Consider the following 22,773-nt stretch of genomic DNA (forward strand, 5'->3'; position numbering starts at 1 on the left):
AGTGTTGTCGCCTCACAGTTAGACGTTGCCCGTTCGATTCTCAGTTAGAGCGTCTTGTGTGTGGCGACATGCGTGAATGGGCGTTCCTTCGTTAAAGGTTGTGCATTAGGCCCGGCAAGCCAGCACGTAAAACTCTACTGCCAATCATTAGCGGACCGGAGTTCCGCTGTGGCGACCCCTAACCGGAAAAAGCCGAAAGACACAAACAAACAAACATGTCATTAAAGTATGCAAACGTGGACAAGACTGTAACCTGGTTTGCATATTCAGATTGTGAGGTAACACTGAAGGAAAGTGAAAGGAATAGAAAGAATGAAAAGGTAAAGAAGAAAATGAAGCGAAAATATGTAAAATACGAGAAAAGGATGAAGAGGAATTTGTGTAGCTGAAGAAGATAGTTAAAAAGAATGAAAGAAAAAGTGTCAAGAGATAATACTTGGTAGTCCTTTTGGACATTTGCAAACAAAATTAGAGGAGGTTGGAAAAAGGCTCCTCAGATGAAATGGATTCCATTGGAAAGAGGATGAGAATAAGGAAAAAAGGCAACAAAAAGAACATAATGTTGGAGAACAAATGATACCATTAAAAGCTGTGTCTATAAATGTGAGCAGTTTGTTGAACAAAATATGGAGATTGACAGTATTACAGTGGTTAAATGATACAGGACATGGTGTTATATTTCTAAGATGGATTCAAAATAGAAAGGTAAAAAATGAGGAATATTTTTAGTGTAGATAATGTAGGACGACTACAATGGAATTTGGAAAATGGAAAATTTGGAGGCATTCTGGAGTACTGTTGCTGTTTGCAAATAAAATACATAAATATAGTAGACTGCTATACAGTAAACTAACAGTTAACCAGAACTCTCAAGCAACTAGAAAAAAATCGAAGAAACACAGTACAATTTTCATCTGTTGCACTTTCTGCCCCCTCCCCCTGCAGAAACATAGCTTACATTTTTAGAGTTTTAGAGTTGTAAAAAGGAAGATAGTTATATATTCCCTCTCTTCCCACCCTAAGAACAAGTCAAACCAAACCAATAGTATAGGGTACAGTATTTGTCAGGCCTATTTTTAATAGTAACTCTCAAGCAACTAGAAACCACAGTTATTTGGCATCTACCAATCCCCATGGGTGCTGGTTAACTGTGAGTTTACTGTAGTTGACATATCAGGAAGTATATATGAAAACAAATTATTGATATTCTTTTGGCACTTAAATATAGAAGGGAATAATAGTGAAAATGGACACGTAGGAAATTTTGAGAAAGAAGAAGAAGAAAACAGAAGTCTATATAAAGGTTGTAAAGGAAAGGACACATTTGGGAGTAAGTAGCAATAATCATTGCATCACTACGAGAGTAAAGATAATGACAGAAATTGACTATGTATTTCATAGTACACACATAAAAAGGTTAGCATATGGGGTTCATAGGTGTTTACTAAGCTAATGACCATAAGGGCCTTTTTAAGCCTACCCATGCATCCCAAATCTCTGATAAGTTCTTATATCCTTGATAAGTGTAAGAATGGGCCTAGGAGATTAACCATTTACAGGTGACCTGTTTGCATTAGAGACATAGGTGCCAAACCAGGGATGAACTTCTAGTTTCTCATCCAGTTGTCCAAGTTGCACTTGAATTGGGTTAGGGAGGAACTCTGCTTCACATGGATGGGGAGTCTATTCCATAGACAGGGTAGTCTTTGGGATACATATCTATCTCTCCAGCAGGTCCTATTTATATCACAGGCAAAGTTTAAGTCTTAAGAATGGGTAATTCTGGTACTGTTTGTTTTGTGGATATGCAGGTCCATCGGAGTGGAATCTGACAATGTCCTCTATAACAGGCATAGATCTCCCCTCAAAAACCTGTTGGAGACAGAATACCGGGATAGGGCCTTGAGGCAGTCTGCATAGGACATATTACTTATACCCTGTATCCTTTTAGTGAGGAACCTCTGTGTATGTTCCAGTTGTTGGACATGCCTGGTTAGGTACATACCAAAGGGGGCATTGTACTCAATGATAGGTCTGATGAATGCTGAATACAGTGGAACAATGATTTCCTTGGGTTAAATAATCAGGCTTCTTCAGATCATTTAGCAATGTGGGGAGTTTTTGTAGATGTTTTATATATATATATATATATATATATATATATATATATATATATATATATATATATATATATATATATATATATGTGTGTGTGTGTGTGTGTGTGTGTATATATATATATATATATATATATATATATATATATATATATATATATATATTTATATATATATACATATATATATATCTTACAGGAGTCGGAAATTATTTTTTGTAAGTTAGATAAGAAAGAATGACCTGGAACAGGTGTGTAAGTTTGAGAAAATGGGCCATCTGTTCCAGTCTTGCTGGGAGGAAAGGGCTTGCAGGTATGCAGCACACACTTTCCAAATGAATTATAAAGTGCATTATCCTTTGCCATCAGTCTGCTAACCACCTATTAGTTAATGTTGCACTGAAAGTCCTTCCCACACAGGGCATGTCTGCCTCTAGTGCTAGCTTTAGCAGTGTCTCAGTCATGAGCATTTGCAGTATCGCCACTTGGTCAGTAATACACACCTTCCCCAAATAAAGCAGTGTCAACTGTGAGTTGAAGAACAAGGCCAGAATTGGAAGCTATTTTTCCAGGATTCAGCCATCTGATTTCCATGTTTGTATTATTTTCTGTCTCTCTCTACCTTAGTGGTTAATTAATGGGATTTGATCCAATCATGGACCCATGTGGGAGGGGAAGATTCTTAATGATAGGCATAACAGATACATTCTTATCAGATGAAGTATGAGAGAGCCCTTCTTAAGAGGTCAGGAAGTATGAGAGGGCCCTTCTTCAGGGGTCAGGAAGTATGAGAGGGCCCTTCTTGAGAGGTCAAGAATACCCTACCTGTTTTTCCCTTGTAAATGAGTAGTTGTGTTCCAACGGCTCCCTATCAGATGATGGAAACGCCATTTCCGCAAATACGAAATGATTGACACGTATTGCGCAAACTACGTAAATGCTGGATGTCCAAAACAACGAAATCTGAAATGTCAGAGTGTTTTGGTTGGCCCGTCTGCGGTATAGCCATAAGGTAAGTGTGCGATAGGTATGAACATTAGGATAGGGTGCGGGTTAAGGTAAGTACATAGATTTAGTGTAGTGTTAGAAGTAGGGTTTTGTTAAATGTATTTAATGTGTATTATTTATTTTGTTAGGGTATATCTCTGTAGGGGAAGCATGCGGTAGTTATGGACCTTAGTGTTAGGGAGGGGTTAAGGATAGTGCATAGATTGTTGTGTATGTGGGGTTTAGTGTAGGGTTAGAAGTTGGGGTTTGGTGCTTTACTTTAAGGTTAGGAGTAGAGTTTGGTTAGTGTATGTATGTGGTTTATTTATTTTGTTTGGGTAGGTAGTATGTAGCGGGTGGTCGGGGTGGTCGACTATGACCGTTCAATGTTTTAAATTTCACAGTTTAGTGTGTTCGGACTATTCACGGTTTGATTAATACGTGTCGCTCTATTGGTATTCATTGAAATGTATTTTCGTGGAACTGATATAGACCCGTGTTCCAACTACTATTGTAGAACCTTGTAAGCTGGATAAGCGTTTGTATTTATTTTATAGTATTAGTTAACAATACCGCTAGTTAAATGCATTGTCAGTGATGGTCTTCTCATGAATGAACTAATAATGTAAGAATGTATTATACCTTTAATATGAATATACCTTGAATATGTTACTTGATGATGGGAGAAGGGTTCTAGAAAGATTCATCTGAGAAGAAAAAAAACACTACCAAAAAACTTAAAAACATCATAAAAATAAAATAGACCATTAATAATGAATTTAAATAATAATGAAACTTTTAGCAACAAGAATTGTAAAATGGTAAATAAAACTGCATAGAAACATTTTTTTTTTAAATGGCAAAAATTCTTGCACCCCACCACTTAATTCTGTTGACTCCATGGTTGCGTAACTATGAGAAACAAAAAACACACACGCCACTCCAGAAATAGAAATAAGTTCTTTTACTGGTGTCTCTGGTACCTCGGCTTACGCCGTCAAGGAATAATTTTTACACCATTCAGCTGTATCCTTATATATCATACCAACTGCCATCAATTAATTAATTGTCTGCATCAATTATTCAATTGTGTATACAAATATATCATTTCATCTTAATTTCATTTAAATACATACAATTTCAAATACAATTTCATTTACAAATTCATCTGCATGATGCTCAGTGCAAATGCTTAAGAAACCTTCCATTCAATTTTATAAAAAAATCAACAAATAAATACATATGTAGTATTCATATCAATCTTTTAATATGCAAAAAGCGTTGTCAGAAACTTCAGACCAAGTCTTGCTTCTTCTCATTGGGAAAGAGGAGCCCACCAATACTTAAATATACATTTTATACATTTTAAAACATACAATGTATACAACAGAGTTTGTGTTCATCAATTTGCCTGTCCACTGTGTTAAATTCAAGACATTTGGATCCCCTTCATTCCTTTAACTTCTGATGTTTAAGTCTAAGTCTAAATTCAACCCCCTGGGACAAAGAGTTTTAAAATTTATAATACATTTGGTTTCCAACAAAGTTAGGTTGCTAGATGATTCAGCACCATGTGGTTATTTGGGCTTAGCTAACACAATAAAGAAAAAAAGAATTATCTGAGCCTCCATGAACATTAATGAAGTGCTCCTCAACAGGACTTTCCATTCTGCCTCTTCTTATGTCCCCCAAATGTTGCATTATTCTCTTCTTTACTGCTCTTTTTGTTTGACCGATGTACCATTTAACCTTGTCGCAGCCACACCCAATAATGTAAATGACTACCCCTCTTGTGCAATTATAATAATCTCTAGCCTTGTATATTTTTCCATTAATGTTAAACCCATCTATATTTTTGATTTTCTTGCACACTATACATATACCACATGGGAAACTACCCCTTCTGATGTGCTGTTTATCCAGTTTTCTCATTGTTAATAATTCTTTCAAATTCTTCAACCTACTATATGTAAATGTCACCCTATAAGGAAAAATATTTCCAAATTTTTTATCAGCAAGAACTATGGGCCAAAATCTATCAACTAAACCTCTCAATTTCTCTGAGAACAGAGAATATTTGTTAACAAAAAATATTGGCTCCGATGTGTCATATATATATTTATTTGTTGATTTTTTTTTATAAAATTGAATGGAAGGATTCTTAAGCATTTGCACTGAACATCATGCATGTGAATTTGTATATGAAATTGTATTTGAAATTGCATGTATTTAAATGGAGTTAAGATGAAATGATATATTTGTATACTCAATCGAATAATTGATGTAAGCAATTAATTAATTGATGGCAGTTGGAATAATATATAAGGATATGGCTCAATGGTGTAAAAATTATTCCTTGAAGGCGTAAGCCGAGGTACAGGAGACACCAGTAAAATAATTTATTTCTATTTCTAGAGTTGTGTGTGTGTTTTTTGTTTCATGATAGTTTCCAGTTTGTATTGGATAACTATGAGAAACATGCAGAAAACCTGAAAATCTGAAGCTCACATTAGCACCTGCAGTCATTCTGTTTCCATCATTTATCCTATGCAGGACTGGCAGAAAAACAGATTGCATCCAGGAACAGTGTGGATATACACCAGTTCCACAATCCAGTCATGATAATACTTGTTTTTGCTTCAACTGCATGTCACAGCTAATAGTTACAGCATTAATATTAATGATTGTGAGTAGCCATATTTAGTTAGAATGAAATCCTCTTTTTTTTCCACAGAAGGATTTCTTCATTCAGATAGAGCAGTGGCCAGTTTTCCTAGTTTAAGATTAAAGAGCACAGAATGAACTCAATTATGTGGATGGGAAGCTTACTTCAAACATTCCTTTTTATTTCTTCTATTCATAAGGTTCTTCTTGTGGCAAATAGAGGAATAATGATTGTGGTAACCCTTTGTTTCCCGTGGTACCCATGGTTCTTCCTTATGTTATAAAATACATTTTGCATCTCAGAGGGGAATCTCCTCTTCTGGTAGCAAGCCAGGTGCCACATTTGTCTTTTATCCCGGTCTTTATCTAACAGTGTGTCTGTGGATATTTTAGTGCCTAATATTTTTTTTTCTCAAGACTTGATTTACTTCTCTAGGAAGTAAACAAACCTGCCTTTGAAAAAAACATAATTTCTCATAAAGGAAAATATGCTCATATCAGTGTCATATAAGGACAGAATGACCTTATCCTTTAGTTTTTATGCAGAAAATAATTTCTGATATTATTCCAAAACAGTTGCCATTCTTCAGTCCTCCTCTTACTCCTCAGAACAATAAGACATAAGATACTCACGAAGATTGATCAAAGTTTGTGTTGTTTAACTGCAACAGGTCATGTGGTGGTGAACAGACTTTTATAGGTTGGTTTATAAACTATTTTGGAGTTAGTGCTGTTTCTGCTAAAACATCTTTGACAAGCCAATTAGAGTATATTTTTCCAGATGGGACTGCAGTTTTGGTTAAATTCTTCAGGAGAAGAGATTTGTGAGGTAGTGATCCAGTGCTGTTTCCACAGATTGAAGAAGCTTTATTAACTGAGCTATTGCAATTCTGAAACTGCAGAATGCTTTGCTACATTGTTGCTGCAGAGAATGTTGGCTGAAGCCTTCATCTCTGTTATGTTATGGATACTGAAGAGAAAGGAATGCTTGTCGAATATAATATAGCTGTGTGCAAACTTGCAGTGAAAGTATGATGTTCATTATCATTCTTGCCTGTTTGGTAAGATCTTCCTCCCTCCGTCCCCCTTTTTGTTGCATGGTGTTACAAATATCATTTATATTTTGCTGTCCTGGTACGTTGCTGTGGTTGAGTGACACCATAATTGATATGTGGGCATAAAATTATAATTTCTGTATCTATTGAGCATGTACAGGATGTAGAAATCATCGTGCAATCTTCATAGAAAGTATAGAAGTCATATATTAAAGAGAGATTGGTTTGGCTTGGTATCTCATGATACAGAAAATATACCTTTATATTCTTTTGGTAGAGGAAGTTATGGCAGAGCTTGGCTTATGTTTTCTCCTGCTTTTGTGGACCAGGGACCAGGTGTTGTAATGATACTGTTAAACATTAAGCTTCTAGGGGGAGCTCCTCTCCTCAAAAAAAAAAAATCTGATTAAGTTTCTCTCTGCAGTCTGAATACTCCACTGCTGCCATGCATAGCAGCTGTCATCATGTACACAGCAAGTTGGTGCTTTTGGGGGGAGGCTATTACTCGTATGTTGTGTGTGAGCCCCAGGTAGACTAATACCCATATGTTGTGGACATAGATACAGACATGGTAAGCATTTACTGTTAGGTGAAATTGTATGAGAATGTACCTCCCCCTCATCATAAGGTTCTCTGGTGGAGTACTGAAATTTCACATTGAGGCAGCAGTTCCATCTAAGCTTTGTCTTTGTTGATGCTGCATAAACCAGACCAGCTTAGATGATTTGTGTCTGCATTCTTACTTAACAGATTTAGATTGTTTGTATAGGCTAAGACCAAGACTTGTTAGCTAGTTTTAAAGTTGTTAAACCATTTGCTGCTATAGCTCATGCAGAATTGATTTTTTGTGTATGTATGTATATATATATATATATATATATATATATATATATATATATATATATGTGTGTAGGACTTTTGATCGAAAGCTCAAAATCCAAATTCATAATTACCGAACACACTTTCACATAAGTGCTTTCACTGAAAAAGCACTTTCGTTAAAGTATGTTAAAAAAAAAAAAAACATTAAATCTACTGCTATACAGGGGGCAAGCTCCCCTGCAGCCCCCATGTGGGGGGCTGCACCCCCACTCCCCCTGCTTTAATATTCTCACTCCGAGGTCACACTACAGTGGGGAAAAGGGAATTTTCCCTTATCCACACTGTAGTACGACTGGCACAACAAGTATACTTACCCAAAAGTGCTGCTTCAGAGTAGAGCACTTTCGGTTAAGTATGCTCGCCGATTAATGTTTTGGTGGAAAGTGCACTCGGTGATCTGTAAGGATCCCATATATATATATATATATATATATATATATATATGTAAAGAAATTAAATAGTTTATTAACCAAAATATTTATGTGTTAATGAATGGATTGTTTATTTGCTTTCACAGGTTTTAGTGGTCTTGACATTTATCGTGTGCTCTTCAGCGTTGTTTTCAGTGCTCGAAAGCGCTGTCTTGATGCAAATCCTGAAAGACAGGTGTTTGTGGAAGAAGTTAAAAGTAAAATAAATGATGAAGATTTGTTCACTGGGACAATTAAGACAACAGTGCCAGCCTTGGATGAAAACAGCAGCTTACCTGTGGAAGCATTACCTACTGTTGTAAGACCTCTTTTAGAAAATAAATTTGCCAAGGCAGTAAAATCACTGCAGCAGGTGTTCCCTTTAACAAAAGCTGCATCTGCCCAGGATGAAATAGGTGAGAGCATTCATGCAATCGTGAATATTTAGTAGTTTTAGGTATAGGCTAATGATAATTTTCTCTGTGTTTTCATTGCTTATTATATGGACAGTTAATTGTTGTGGCATAAAATAATGGTAAATTTAAAGAATTTATTTTGGCATTGTGGTATAGTTAGATGAAGCCCTGATTCTGAGTGGGATGACCCAGAACCAGCTATCAATGCAGGGCTGATGGGAAGAGTGAAGGTTAATTAACTCTTAATGTTGGCTTCCATATCCAAGAAGGAGGGTTTTGTATATGTGCCACTGCAGGACAAACATCTGTGGGTCAGATTGTGTGCTTCATGCAGGATGGTATATGTGGAAGTGACCCTGTCATGGTGAGAATTACTGTCTAACTAGGGGTCTACTTTTAAAGCTCAAAGTTTCAAAACTTCAAATTTCTTATGGTCAAGACCATAAGATCGAAGTTTTGAAACTTCAAACTGTTAAAATGGAGATCACCATACAGCGTGGAGCGGGAAATTTTCCATTTTGCTCGCTGTAGTGCGATCTTGAAGTTGGCATATTTAATTAGCAGGATGTGTGGTGGGTGCAGGGGAGGCTTATCCCCTGCAAGAACATTAAAAAATTGTTTTTATTTTTTTTTCTAGAGTTTCAAAACTTAGCTCTTATGGACTCGATCATAAGAAATTCTATGTTTTGAAACTTCGCTCTTTAAAAGTAGACCCCTAACTAGACATAATGAGTTTACAAAAGTGTGCACTCACATAAGAGTATAGAGTAGCAAACACTGCACTATGTCTAGCTGATGATCAGCGAGGGGCAGGTTAAGAGCTGAAAAAAGTCTTTTCTTTTTACTCAGTATGCACATTGATGGTCTCCGATCTTGCCATCACCCAGAATGATACCACAGTACAAGGACAAAATGATTGACTTCAACAATTGGCTAAACATCTGGTGTCATTCTAAGGGAATCCAGTATCTGTCTGCCTGGGATGACATGATCGACAAACCATGCTGCTTTGCCAGAGATGTCCTACACCTGTCGCTCTTGGGATTCCGGATACTGGCAAAGGCTCTTGCCACCTGTATAGTGCCTTTTTTAGGCAAGGTTCAAATGACAAATTCACCACTGTAACAGGTACAAACAAGCAAAATCTGAGGGTAATGCTGCTCAGTGTTAGAAGTCTAAACCTCAAAATGCACTCACTCGAGGCACTCCTTAGAATGGAGAACATCGACATCTGTGCAGTGACAGAGCCCTGGTTCAAAGCTCCAGAGAGCACCCTTGCATTACCAGGCTATAATTCATGACACACCTTTCGGCCACCAAACCCAGACCGAAACACTAAAGGTGGAGGCGTGTCCATATTCATTAAGGATATCCACACCTCCAAGCTAGTTGCTCAGCATAATGCATCCGAGATTATCCAAGTTCAACTAACTCTGGGCAAAACCACAATCCAGACTGTAGCTTGCTAAAGACCCCCCACCATGCCCCAGGATTCCCACTCCTCTTTTCTTAATACACTGGAAAATATTAAGGTACAACCCAACACCCTAATAATGGGTGATTTCAACTACCCCACCATTAACTGGGAAAACTACTCATGTACCAACTCTTTTGCTCAACGTTTTCTGGAATTCATCAATTCCAATGCCTTGGACCAACTTATGCACACCCCCACCAGGGAAGCAATATCCTAGACCTGGTCATCACCAACATGGGTGACCATTGTTCCACACCAGAGCTCAGCTCCTCATTGGTCGGATCCGACCACAAGCTAATCACCCTAGACATCCACATCCTGCTCCCACCCCCCATTAGGAAAACAACCATAAAAAATTTCTCCAAAGCCAACTTCACGCTTCTTAAGACAGAAGTGGCAAAATTCACGACACCCATGCAAATGGACAACAGAGGTACGACTGCTGAATCCTACACGAATGCACTTTATAAGCACTTACATGAGTGCATGGATCGTGCTATCCCTAACAGAACCAAGATGCTATCCTCCAAAAAAAGGAAGCCAATCTGGTGGTCTTCTGCCATAAACAAGTTCTACAATGGAAGAAAGAAACTGTTGCAAAAAAGAGTAGAATCCCACGATTGGAGGAACTCCCTGGTCAGCCTCAGTAAGAAACTGAGATCCCTCATAAAAACCTCCAAAGCTAGTTATGAAAAAAAAATCGCCACTGATTCTAAAGACAACCACAAAGCATTCTAAAGCTATTTCAAGAATCTCAATGGCAACACTCAAATCTGCTCTGAGTTACAACACAATGACACTAAAAATACAGAACCAACTGATATTGCCAACATCCTGGCAGATAGGTTCAGTGCTAACATTACCCCCCTCTCACCCCCTAAAGGGCCCATCTTCATAGCGGAAGAATCTAAAGTTCCTGTAATCATGGCTGCACAGGTAGAAACCTCACTCTCCAAAGCCAAGAACACAGCATCCATGGGACCTGACAATATCCCAGGCTGCCTTCTACATGAACTACAAAATGAACTGACACCCCACCTAAGTACCATGTTCAATCGGAGCCTCACCTCAGGCTTTGTGCCCATTGAATGGCTCACCATGACAGTTATCCCACTCCACAAAGGGGGGGGGCCACAACAGACCCCGGGAACTACCACCCCATTAACCTGATGAGCCTGGTCTGCAAGGCCATGGAATGTATCATCATGGAACTCATAAACAAAGACATTGGAGATCTCCAAACTCTGGACCCCACACAGTTCGGGTTTGTAGAAGGCAGATCATGTCTCCTAAAACTGATAGACTTCTTTGAAGCAGTCACCAAAGCCATAGATGAGGGTAAGGTGGTTCACACAGCCTATCTAGATCTCTCCAAGGCGTTCAACACCATTCCCCACTCTGGAATTATAGATAACTCACTAAACTAGGTATAAATCCCTATGTCACAAGATGGGTTGCCAACTGGATTACTGACAGAACCCACACTGTGAAAGTAGCAGACTCCAAATCAGACTTCAGACCAGTGACAAGTGGAGTACCACAGGGTTCAGTCCTGGGTCCTCTCCTGTTTGGTATTTACTTCTCTGAAGTACAGGCAACACAGAAGGTCTTTGGCTAACTAAATTCACAGATGACTGCAAACTAGGAACCATAATCGAAACTCCTAATGATGTGGACATCCTACAAAAGGGCCTCACTGCGACATATGCCTGATGTCAAAGCCATGGTCATCCCCTTTGGTAAAAACTCTGTACCCATTAACTACGACATAGGCGGTAGTCTACTTAACACTGAAAGTGTGATAAGAGACCTTGGGACACAGGTGGACAGTAGTCTCTCCTTTGATAATCACATTGCCACAGTGGTCAGGAAATCCTTCTACATGGCACACCTCATCACAAAAGGTTTCTCATCCAGAAAAAAAGAGGTCATTGTTCCCCTCTACTCATCACTCATTAGACCCATTATAGAGTACAATGCCCCTTTTGGTACGTATCTCACAAGATATCTACATCAACTGGAAAGGCCACAGAAATACCTCACAAAGAGGATTACTGGTCTCAAACAGATGCCCTATGCAGACTAGACTCAAAAAACTCCAGCTTTACTCCGTCGCATATCGCCTAGTCAGAGGTGATCTTTGCCTAACATACAAAGCTATGTCAAACCCAGAGCTGTTGGACATGCTCCACTTAAAGAAATCCCAATCCCTCCGAGCTACACGTTCTAGGTACCTAAACCTTGTCACCACAATAAACAGAACATGCTGGAGGGATAGATTCCTGTATCAGAGACTTCCCATACTCTGGAACAAGCTACCTATCTATGTCAAACAGAGCTCCTCATTAGCACTCTTCAAGAAAAATCTTGATGATTGGATAGGTAATAGGAAATTCACCCCAGGGATCACGCATGTGGTTCTGCTTGACAGGGGCACAGGAAAATAATTTTCTTGGGTGGCGACAGCCAGGGTACCTTTTTGGCTAGGCTTGTATAGGCCCTAGGGCCAATATCCTAGTACTTACCTTTGAACCTGTGATTCCTAAATTTTGTCTCCTGAGGCAAGTGTCCCTACATAGGTTCATAGGTTCATAGGTTGATACTAGGCTATCTGCCCTAGGGCATTTATAAGCCTAGCCAGAGTGTGTTTGGCTTTTGCCACCCTTTTAGATTAGTTGACTGTGCCTCTGTATAGTAGGTCACAGAAAATAGCCCTTTTAAAGTTAGTTTACTGTGCTTCTGTCTAGTAGGGACACAGAAGAGATCCCAGGGGTAAACCTATGATCTCCCATCCACTCGTCAAGATTTCTCTTGAAGAGGGTCATTGAGGGGCTCTGCCTAACATGGATTGGGATTTTGTTCCAGAGTGAGGGGAGCCTCTGGGATATGAATCTGTCCCTCCAGCATGTCCTGTTTATTTCTGTGCTGAGGTTTAAGTCCCTGGAGCGTGTAGCTCTAAGGGATTTGGATTTCCTGAGGTGGAGTATGTCCATTAATTCAGGTTTGGACATGGCTTTATACGTCAGGCACAGATCGCCTCTGAGTAGGCGGTAAGCAACTGAGTAGAGCTGGAGTTTCTTTAGCCTATCTGCGTAGGGCATCTGTTTGAGTCCCTTGATCCTCTTCGTGAGGTACTTCTGGGGTCTTTCCATTTGGTGCAGGTGTCGGGTAAGGTACATCCCAAATGGGGCATTGTATTCAATTATGGGCCTAATGAGTGATGAGTAGAGGGGCACAATGACCTCTCTTGATCTAGATGTGAACCCTTTCATGATAAGGTGGGCTATATAGAAGGTCTTTCTAACCACCTTGGCAACGTGATTGTCAAAGGAGAGATTGCTATCTACTTGGGTCCCCAAATCCCTAATTACTTCTTCTGTACTTAATGGATTACCACCTATGTGGTAATTTGTGGGCACTTTGTTTTTCCCATAGGGAATGACTATGCTCTTTTTGGCATTTAGCTTTAGGCCATGGCTCTGGCACCAGTTATCCATCTCTGTGAGACCCTTTTGGAAGATGCTTGTGTCAGTCGGCGAGTCGATTATGGCACCCAGTTTGCAGTCATCTGCGAACTTGGTCAGCCATAGTCCTCCCATGTTAGCCTGTACCTCAGAGAAATATATACCGAACAAGAGAGGTCCCAGGACTGAGCCTTGTGGGATGCCACTTGTAACTGGTTTAGAGTCTGACATGGCACCTGCAATTCTGACCATGTGAGTTCTATCCCTGAGCCAGTTTGCAACCCATCTTGTGACATAGGGATTGATATTTAAGCTGGTGAGCTTATTTATGATGCCCGAGTGGGGTATTGTGTCGAAGGCTTTTGCGAGGTCCAGGTAGGCTGTGTGGACTACCTTCCCTTCATCTATGGCCTTGGTGACTGTTTCAAAGAAGTCAACCAGGTTCAAGAGGCAAGATCTGCCCTTAACAAAGCCGAATTGGGTAGGATCCAGTGTTTGGAGGTTCCCAATGTCTTTGTTTATGAGTTCCATGATGATACACTCCATAGCTTTGCAGACCAGGCTAGTCAGGCTTATAGGGCGATAGTTTCCGGGGTCTGTTGTGGCACCACCTTTGTGGAATGGGACCACTGTTGCTGTACAACATTCCTTGGGTACATATCCTGTAGAAAGGCTGAGATTGAACAGTGACTTTATGTGAGGGTTCAGTTCTTCTTGGAGCTCATGTAAGACGCAGCCCGGGACACCGTCTGGTCCCATTGATGCTGTGTTTTTTGCTGTGGAGAGGGCAGCTCTCACCTGTGCATCTGTGATGTCAGGGAGGCTACACTCTGTTGGGATAGACATTTGCTCTTTTGGGGGGGAAGGGGGGGGGAAGTTTGCACTGAACCTGTCTGCCAGGATGTTGGCAATGTCTGTGGGTTCAGTATATTTTTTGTCATTTTGCACTAACTCAGAGCATATCTGGGAGTTGCCACCCAGGTTCCTGACATAACTAAAGAAGGCCTTGTGATTATCTTTAGCGTCTTGTGCAATTTTTCTTTCGAAGCTGGCCTTAGATAATTTTATGAGGGATTGTAGTTTCTTGCTAGTACTGACCAGAGATGTCTTCCCTTTTTGGGATTTTGCTCTGTCATGTAGTAGCGTCCTCCTTCTGTTGTATAGCTTATTTATGGCTGGGGTCTACCAGACAGGTCTCCTGCCTTTGGAGGAGTGAGTCTTGTTTTTTTTTTGGGATAGCATGATCCATGCATTCCTGTAGGTGTCCATAGAATGCGTTTGTAAAGCATTCTGCGGTTTGGGCCTTATTTTCCACTGGCCCGGGGGCTTTGAAGGATTCCACCTTGGTTTTGAGAAGTGTGAAGTTTGCTTTTGAGAAGTTCTTAACCGTGGTTTCTTTGGCTGGCGGTGGGGATGAGATATGGATGTCCAGTGAGATTAATTTATGGTCAGATCTTACCAATGAGGGGTATACCTCTGGTATGGAACATAGAGTCCCCATGTTGGTGATGATCAGGTCCAATATGTTTTCCCCTCTTGCGGGAGTGGTGACCAGTTGTTCCATAGCATTTGAGTTTATAAATTCTAGGAACCGTTGGGCGAGGGTGTTGGGGCTTGAGTAGTGCTCCCAGTTTATGTTTGGGTAGTTGAAGTCACCCAATATGATGGTGTTTGGAGAGACCTTCATATTCTCCAGTGTTCTCAGGAAAGCTGAGTGGGGTTCCTGAGTTTGGGAGGGTGGTCTGTAGCAGGCTACAAACTGAAAGGCAGTTTTGCCCACTGTTAGTTGCACATGGATGGTCTCCAATGCTTCATGCAGTGCCACTAACCTGGAGGTGTGGGTATTACACGAGGAAGTGACAGGAATGGACTTGTCAAATTCTGCTAGGGTTAGTGATTATGGAGAAATCAAGGATCAAAAGGAGAATAAAAAATAAAAGCTGCAAAGTCTGGATCAGTCTTCATCTTGCTTCTGATATATATATATATATATATATATATATATATATATATATATATATATATGTATGTATACACATTTATGGATAAAAAATAAAGGTATTACAAACAGAAGCAAGCCAGAAATTTTCTGGCATCAATGATACACGCATGTGGGCTTCTTGAGGTTAGTTAACAATGCTTGCTTGTTTCATTCTTGGCTTTAAACTGTTTTAATTCTCAACAAAAAAAAAACCCAAACAAAGGACACTTCATAGGCAAAAACACATGCAAACTCCACAGCCCTCCACACCACACATCATGCATAGTCCACACACCTGTGTCTTGCAGCCACTAAGGCCTAACCATAAACCCAGCATATTAGTCATAGGAGACTCCATTGTGAGACACACAGATGGACCTCTGCCAAGGCTGGATAATGAGAAAGTCACTGTTAGTTGTTTGTCAGGTGCCAGAATCTGCCATATCACACATGCACTTAAGTTTCTCATCAACAGGTACTGTTATGACTCAGTCATAGTCCATGTTGGCGTGAACGACTTGAGATGTACCTCCCTGGACTATATGAAGAGAGATAAGATTGAGCTAGCTGAATATGTTTCCCAGGCAAGTTTTTCCCTAGCCTTAAGCAGAATTCTACTGTCACCCAGAATGATGCCTCAATACAAAGAGAAAATGATTGACTTTAACAATTGGCATACTTTCTGCTGTCATTCCAGGGGGATCCAGTACTTGACAGCCTGGGAAGATATGAACGACAGACCACAATGCTTTGCTAGAGATGGCCTGCATCTGTCTCACTTGGGCTTCAGGTGTCTGGCAAAGGCCCTTGCCTCCCCCATAGTGTTTTTTTTAGGAAAAGTCAGGAGGTCGATACTACCAACATAAAAATTTAAATAAAATGTAAATTAAAGGTCATGCTGCTAAACGCTATGAGTCTAAAAAGGAAGCTGCACTCATTGCAAGCATTCTTAACCCTGGAAGATGCTGACATTTGAACAGTCATAGAAACCTGGTTCAAAGCTGCAGAGAGCACCCCAGAGTTACCTGGTTACCCATCCTATCATACAGTTAGACCCCAAACTGTGGGCAGCAAAGCCAAAGGAGGTGGAGTTTCGATATATATTAAAGACACACACACCTACAGACTGGTAAAACAGTATGATACACAGGAGACACTCCAGGTGCAGTTAACCACTGACAAGATCCCCATTCAAATCATAGCTAGCTACAGGCCCCCGAATTTGACTCAAGATGCCCACTCCACCTATCTGGACCTCTTCGAATCTATCAAGATTCGACCCTTTACCCTGATCCCGGGCGACTTTAACTACCCAAGCATAGACTGGAAAAACTACTCATTCCAGAACACAAATGCACAGAGATTCCTCGATTTTATCAATGCAAATGCCTTGGAACAGCTGTTGATACCCCCGCAAGAGGTGATAATATCTTGGACTTGGTATTAACTAACATGAGTAACCACTGCAGCACCCCTACAGTATCGTGCTCACTGATATGATCTGACCATAAAGCGGTCACTTTCAAAGTCTCCGTCTCCCCTGACCCCTTGTAGCTAGGGTCGAACAAACAAACTTCTCCAAAACTGAGGGATGGTATAAACAGCTTCACAGCCCCCTCCCCCTCTGCAGGAACTGGCACCAATGTCCAAATCTACACCAAAGTACTATACAAGCATTTATATAAATGCATGGAATCAGGAATATCTGACAGGACAAAATCATCCTCTGCAAGAAAGAGTAAACCTATCTGGTGGACATCTGCAATAAATAAACTATACAACAAAAGGAAAACAAATTGCTGTCCAGGACCAAGAAAGAGCAGGTGCCTAATTGGAAGCAATGGAACCACAAAAAGAAGACACAGTCTTTAAATGAAAAAGTTTATTCACTTCTTACACACTCTATGCTGTTAAGCCTTCAAGGAGTACAAATACAATGCAACATCCCTCACCCTATATATAGTCACTCAATCAATCAATTAAACAATTAATTAAAGCAAATAGTTCCAATTAAGCTCTGTGTTTAGACCATTAGGAATATGGGTATCTAATTTCAGAATAAAAAGTGCTTCTTTATACAGCAAATTTTCTTTTACTGCTGCAGGGTCTAAGAAACCAGATCCTACCTGTTCTAAAACACAGCTTTGCAACAATTTAAAATTACTTGCATGAAATTCTTTAAAATTCCCTGCTAAAGGATTATCACAGCCTTTTTAATGTCCCTAATATGTTCCTGAAGACATACTTTGAACTTTCATTTACTTTCACCTACATAAAACTTGTTACATGGACATTTCAAAATATACACAATTCGGTAGTGGTGCTGCGGTAGCGTTGTCGCCTCCCAGAAAGACATTCTCGTGTTCGATTCTCAGCTAGATCATCTTCTGTGTGGAGGCATGCATGAATGGGCGTGCCTTCGTTGAAGGTTGTGCGTCAGGGCTGGTAACTCGGCACGTAAAAATCCACTACCAAACATTAGCGGACCGGAGTTCCGCTGTGGAGACCCCTAACCGGGATAAGCCGAAAGATACAACAACAACACAGTTCCTTCTGTATTGCATGTATAGCATCCATTTGGAGAAAATTGTACAGAATTAATAGTAGGAAAGCTCTTTACAACATGAAAACAGATAGAACGTTTCCCACAACTAAAGGTGCCATATCTTAAAGTAATCTGACTGTGTATTCATACTTCAGGCATTTGAAATTTACTGTGCACTATTATATCAGAAATACTACGACCCTTTTTTATAAGAAATCAAGCTAAGCATTGTTCCAAAATACAACATAGGTCAATAATAATGTAGCATTCTATAACATTTAAATCTTCAACTTTGTAAAGCTTAGTTCTAATGATGGCCTTTTTTGAAATTAAGAGTATGTTTGGTCTTTAATTTAAAAAAAAAATGTTATCAGGTATTTTAGATATATAGATGATCTGATCTTTGTTTGCAGGGGAGGTGATGATCATGTAAAAATTTTCATTGAGCAGTTACAGAATAACAGTTTGGTTTTAAAATTAGTGGTGTACAGCTAGGTGAGAGTTAATTTTTTAGATTTGGAATTGTGGGGTGAACAAACAGGACTTATTGGCAGAAAGCTTCATAGAATGTTTAAGGGGGATTCACATTTTTTACATGGTTCTAGCAGTCAGATCCCCCATTTGATTTCATCTTTACCATATACTGAGTTTTTGAGAATAAGTAAGTTGTGTAATGTAGACAAAGATTTTGGGGAAGAAATACAAGACTCAGTTAAAATGTTTATACACAGAGGATATGACAAGATAGAAGTGTTAGAAGCTTTAAATAGGGTTAGAACTAAGTGTTACAAAGGTGAAGATTTTAATAGAAGAAGAAACTCAGTAAATTCATATAATGATGGATTTTTATTTACTGAGTTGATAAAAGAAGAGCTAGGGGAGATGTGAAAAATAATAGTGCCAATCATACTGGTAAGACAATTTATTTTGTGACCATTTATAATGTATTAAGTCAACAGATTGTGCAAATGTTACATTATTATTGGCCTATGTTTAAAGATGGTATTTTGGAACAATGATTATTAGCAAACAAACTCTTGATTTATTATAAAAAAGGCAGTAGTATTTCTGATATAATAGTGCACAGTAAATTTCAAATGCCTGAAGTATGAATACACAGTCAGATTACTTTAAGATATGGCACCTTTAGTTGTGGGAAATGTTCTACCTGTTTTCATGTTGTAAAGTATTTTTCTGCTATTAATTCTGTATATTTTTCTCCAAACAGACATTATACTTGCAATACAGAAGGAATTGTGTGCATTTTGAAATGTCCATGTAACAAGTTTTATGTAGGTGAAAGTAAACGAAAGTTCAAAGTATGTCTTCAGGAACATATAAAGGACACTAAAATGGTTAACTGTGATAATCCTTTAGCATTGCATTTAAAAGAATTTCATGCAAGTCATTTTAAATTGTTGCAAGGCTGTGTTTTAGAACAGGTGGGGTCTGTTTTCTTAGATCCTGCAGCAGTAAAAGAAAAATTGCTGTATAAAGAAACACTTTTTATTCTGAAATTTGATACACTGATTCCTAAGGGTCCAAACACAGAGCTTAATTGAAGCATTTGCTTTAATTAATTGTTTAATTGATTGAGTGAGTATATATGAGGTGAGGGATGTTGCATTGTATTTGTATTCCTTGAAGGCTTAACAGCTGAGGCGCTAGAGTGTGTAAGAAGTGAATAAACATTTTCATTTGAAGACTGTGCCTTCCTTTTGTGGTTCCATTGCATCATGTTTAGATTTTCAGTAGTTGTTTGCCCAATTGGAAGCAATCTCTCCTTAGCCTGAACAAGCAAATACGAGCACTAGTGAAATTCTCTAAAGCCAACTTTGAGTCCAAATTGGACACATCTACTAGAGACAATCATAAGGCCTTCTTCACATATGTCCGCAATCTCAAAGGAAGCACCCAGATCTGTGCAGAACTGGTGGTCAAGGACACCACATACACAAATGCTGTAGATATAGTCAATCTACTGGCTGATAGATTCAGTGAAAACTTCACCCCTCTGTCCCCCCATCAGTAAATCAGTACATCCCCAGCACTTGTACCCCACCCCTTATGTCTAGGGAGCAGGTCATCACTGCCCTCTCAACGGCAAAAAATACAGGCTCTATGGGACCCGATAACATCCCTGGCTTCATCCTATATAAACTTAGGCATGAACTTGCAGCACCATTTAGGCACCCTATTCAACCAAGCCGAGTGGAGGACAGCCACTGTCATCCATTTACACAAAGTTGGAGTGTCCACTGATCCGGGAAATAATAGACCCATTAGTCTAACTAGCCTGATCTACAAGGCCATGGAACAGAGTATCATGGACTTCATTAACAGGGACACTGGCAGGCTCCAAATACTCGACTCCACACAATTTGGCTTTGTCAATGGGAGGTCATGTCTGTTAAATCTGGTCAACTTCTTTGAAACAGTCACCAAAGCTATGGACAAGGGGAAGACAGTGCACACCCCCTACCTTGACCTGGCCAAAGCCTTCAACAATATTCCCCACTCGGGCAATGAGCTGCGTACCCCAGGGATCGGTCTTGGGCCCTCTGTTATTCGGGATATATTTCTCTGAGGTGCAGGCCAAAACCAGTGGGCTATGGCTGACCACGTTTGCACATTACTACAAAGTGGGTGCGGTCATCAATTCCCCTAAGTAATGTGGACATCCTCCAAGAGGGTCTCACCCAAACAAATGACTGGTGCCAGAAACATGGCCTCAAGCTGAATGCCACAAAATGCATCATCATCTCCTTTGGGGAGAGTGACATCCCCACATATCGTCACATTAATAACAATGTCCTAAGCACACAGTTAGTAGTAAGGTATTTGGGCACCCAGGTTAATAGCAGCCTGACTTTTGACCACCATGTTGCTTCCGTTGTATGGAAAGCTTTCTACATGACCCACCTCATAAGTAAGGGTATCTCATCCAGGGACAAAGAGGTCATAACATATCTGTATTCTTCCCTTATAAGGCCAATTATTGAGTACAACTCTTCCTTCAGCATGTACCCTGCAAAGCACATGCAGCAGTTTCATACAGACTCCTCAGAGGTGACCTCTGTTTGGCATACAAAGCAATCTCAGACCCTGCCTTGATAGGGCTGCTGCATATCCGTAAGTCAAGCTCCACTCGAGTAACCCATCGCGCAACCTCTGCCTGGTCTGTGATATCAATAGGATTTGTTGGCAGGACAGATTTGTGTCCCAGAGACTCCCCCATCTGTAGAATAGACTTCCTCTCCATGTCAAGCAGAGTACCTCATTATCCGTTTTTAAGTGAAACCTGGATAACTGGATGGGAACAGAAAATGGATTCACTATACAATCTCGAAATGCTGAAATGTCGAATTTCAGTATTTCAAGACTGAATAGTGGAAAACCCACATACACAAAAACCCATAATCATGAATACCACAACCACGACCATTCATACAGACACACAAACCAGCACTTAATCACACACACATACACCTACCTAACTAAACAAACATAACAATACACATAAACACACCTAACCTACCTATAACCCTCATGTGGGGGGCTGCACCCCCCACACCCCCTACTTATATATTCTAACTCCGAGGTTGCACTAAACACACAAACACACAAAGAACACCACCGCACACACTCACACACAATAAAATCCCTGCCCAAAATCTTCAAACAGACAACACTTACCTGAAACCCCAGATAAATCCACAAACCACACCACATGTCATGAATGAGACACCACAATAGCGGCGGATTCGATATTTGCAGATTCGACACTTCCGCATTCGGCATAGTGCAGTTTGTAGGTAACTGCGCTTTCCACTATTCAGTCTCGACGTACTAAAATTCGATATTTCAGTATGTCGAGATTATATACTGTATCCACAGAAAATGCACCCCTGGAATTCCACCTGTGTCCCTGCTGGATGGGGGCTTTGGGTGCTGACTTGTCTAAACATGAGCTAAACTCTTGGCTAGGCTTATAATGGCCTCAGGGTCAATAGCCTAGTAACCTCCTATGATTCCATGATCCTATTGCATTCCTTTTATTGACTAATGTTAGGATCATTCCATTTTTGACATTGCTCACACCCCAGAAACCAGAACTTCAGCAATAGTTAGGTTATATTTATTAATTTTTAATGCTCAGTTATTGCTTGTTTTTTGTTCATTTAAAAATTGAAAACATTATTTTTTGATGTTTGTAAGAAAGAAAATTTATAAGTCAAGGATTTTAAATACTGACACTGGTAGCATAACCTTTGGGTGTTCTGCTTTGGAACTATGAAAGTATCCATGCCATTTCCAAGGCGGGAACCAGCAAAAGATGATTAATGACTAGAGACGTAACAACCAGATGTGTATAACAACAAGAGAAGCAAGCCCATGTTTGATCTTTTCTTCTTCGAGTTGTTTGCCTTTTTGTCTGGAAGAAAGTTATATGATATGAAATAATCTCTAGTAGTTCCAATACAGTATGTTATTTTTTGCACTTTTTCACCCAGCAGGCACCTAGTCAGCAGTTGAAGTCAGGTCACCTGAGTTGTAGTTGGGGGCTTTATCCCGCTAATATTGTAGTGCTAACATTAGCCAGGAGAGTATGTGCAAATATGGATGCATGAGTTGTGTAGGTAATCTTTTAACTTGAGAGTGAAGGTATCAAGGGGTGATGATTACATCAGAGTCAGAAGAAGGGAATTTCATATTTTGGATTTATGAGTCAAAGTAAAGTTTATTGTTATTCAGATTATACAACTTGTGCATCAC

The sequence above is a fragment of the Protopterus annectens genome, chromosome 11.part0, assembly GCF_019279795.1.
Source record: "Protopterus annectens isolate FY-2018-M chromosome 11.part0, PAN1.0, whole genome shotgun sequence".
NCBI lineage: Eukaryota > Metazoa > Chordata > Ceratodontiformes > Protopteridae > Protopterus > Protopterus annectens.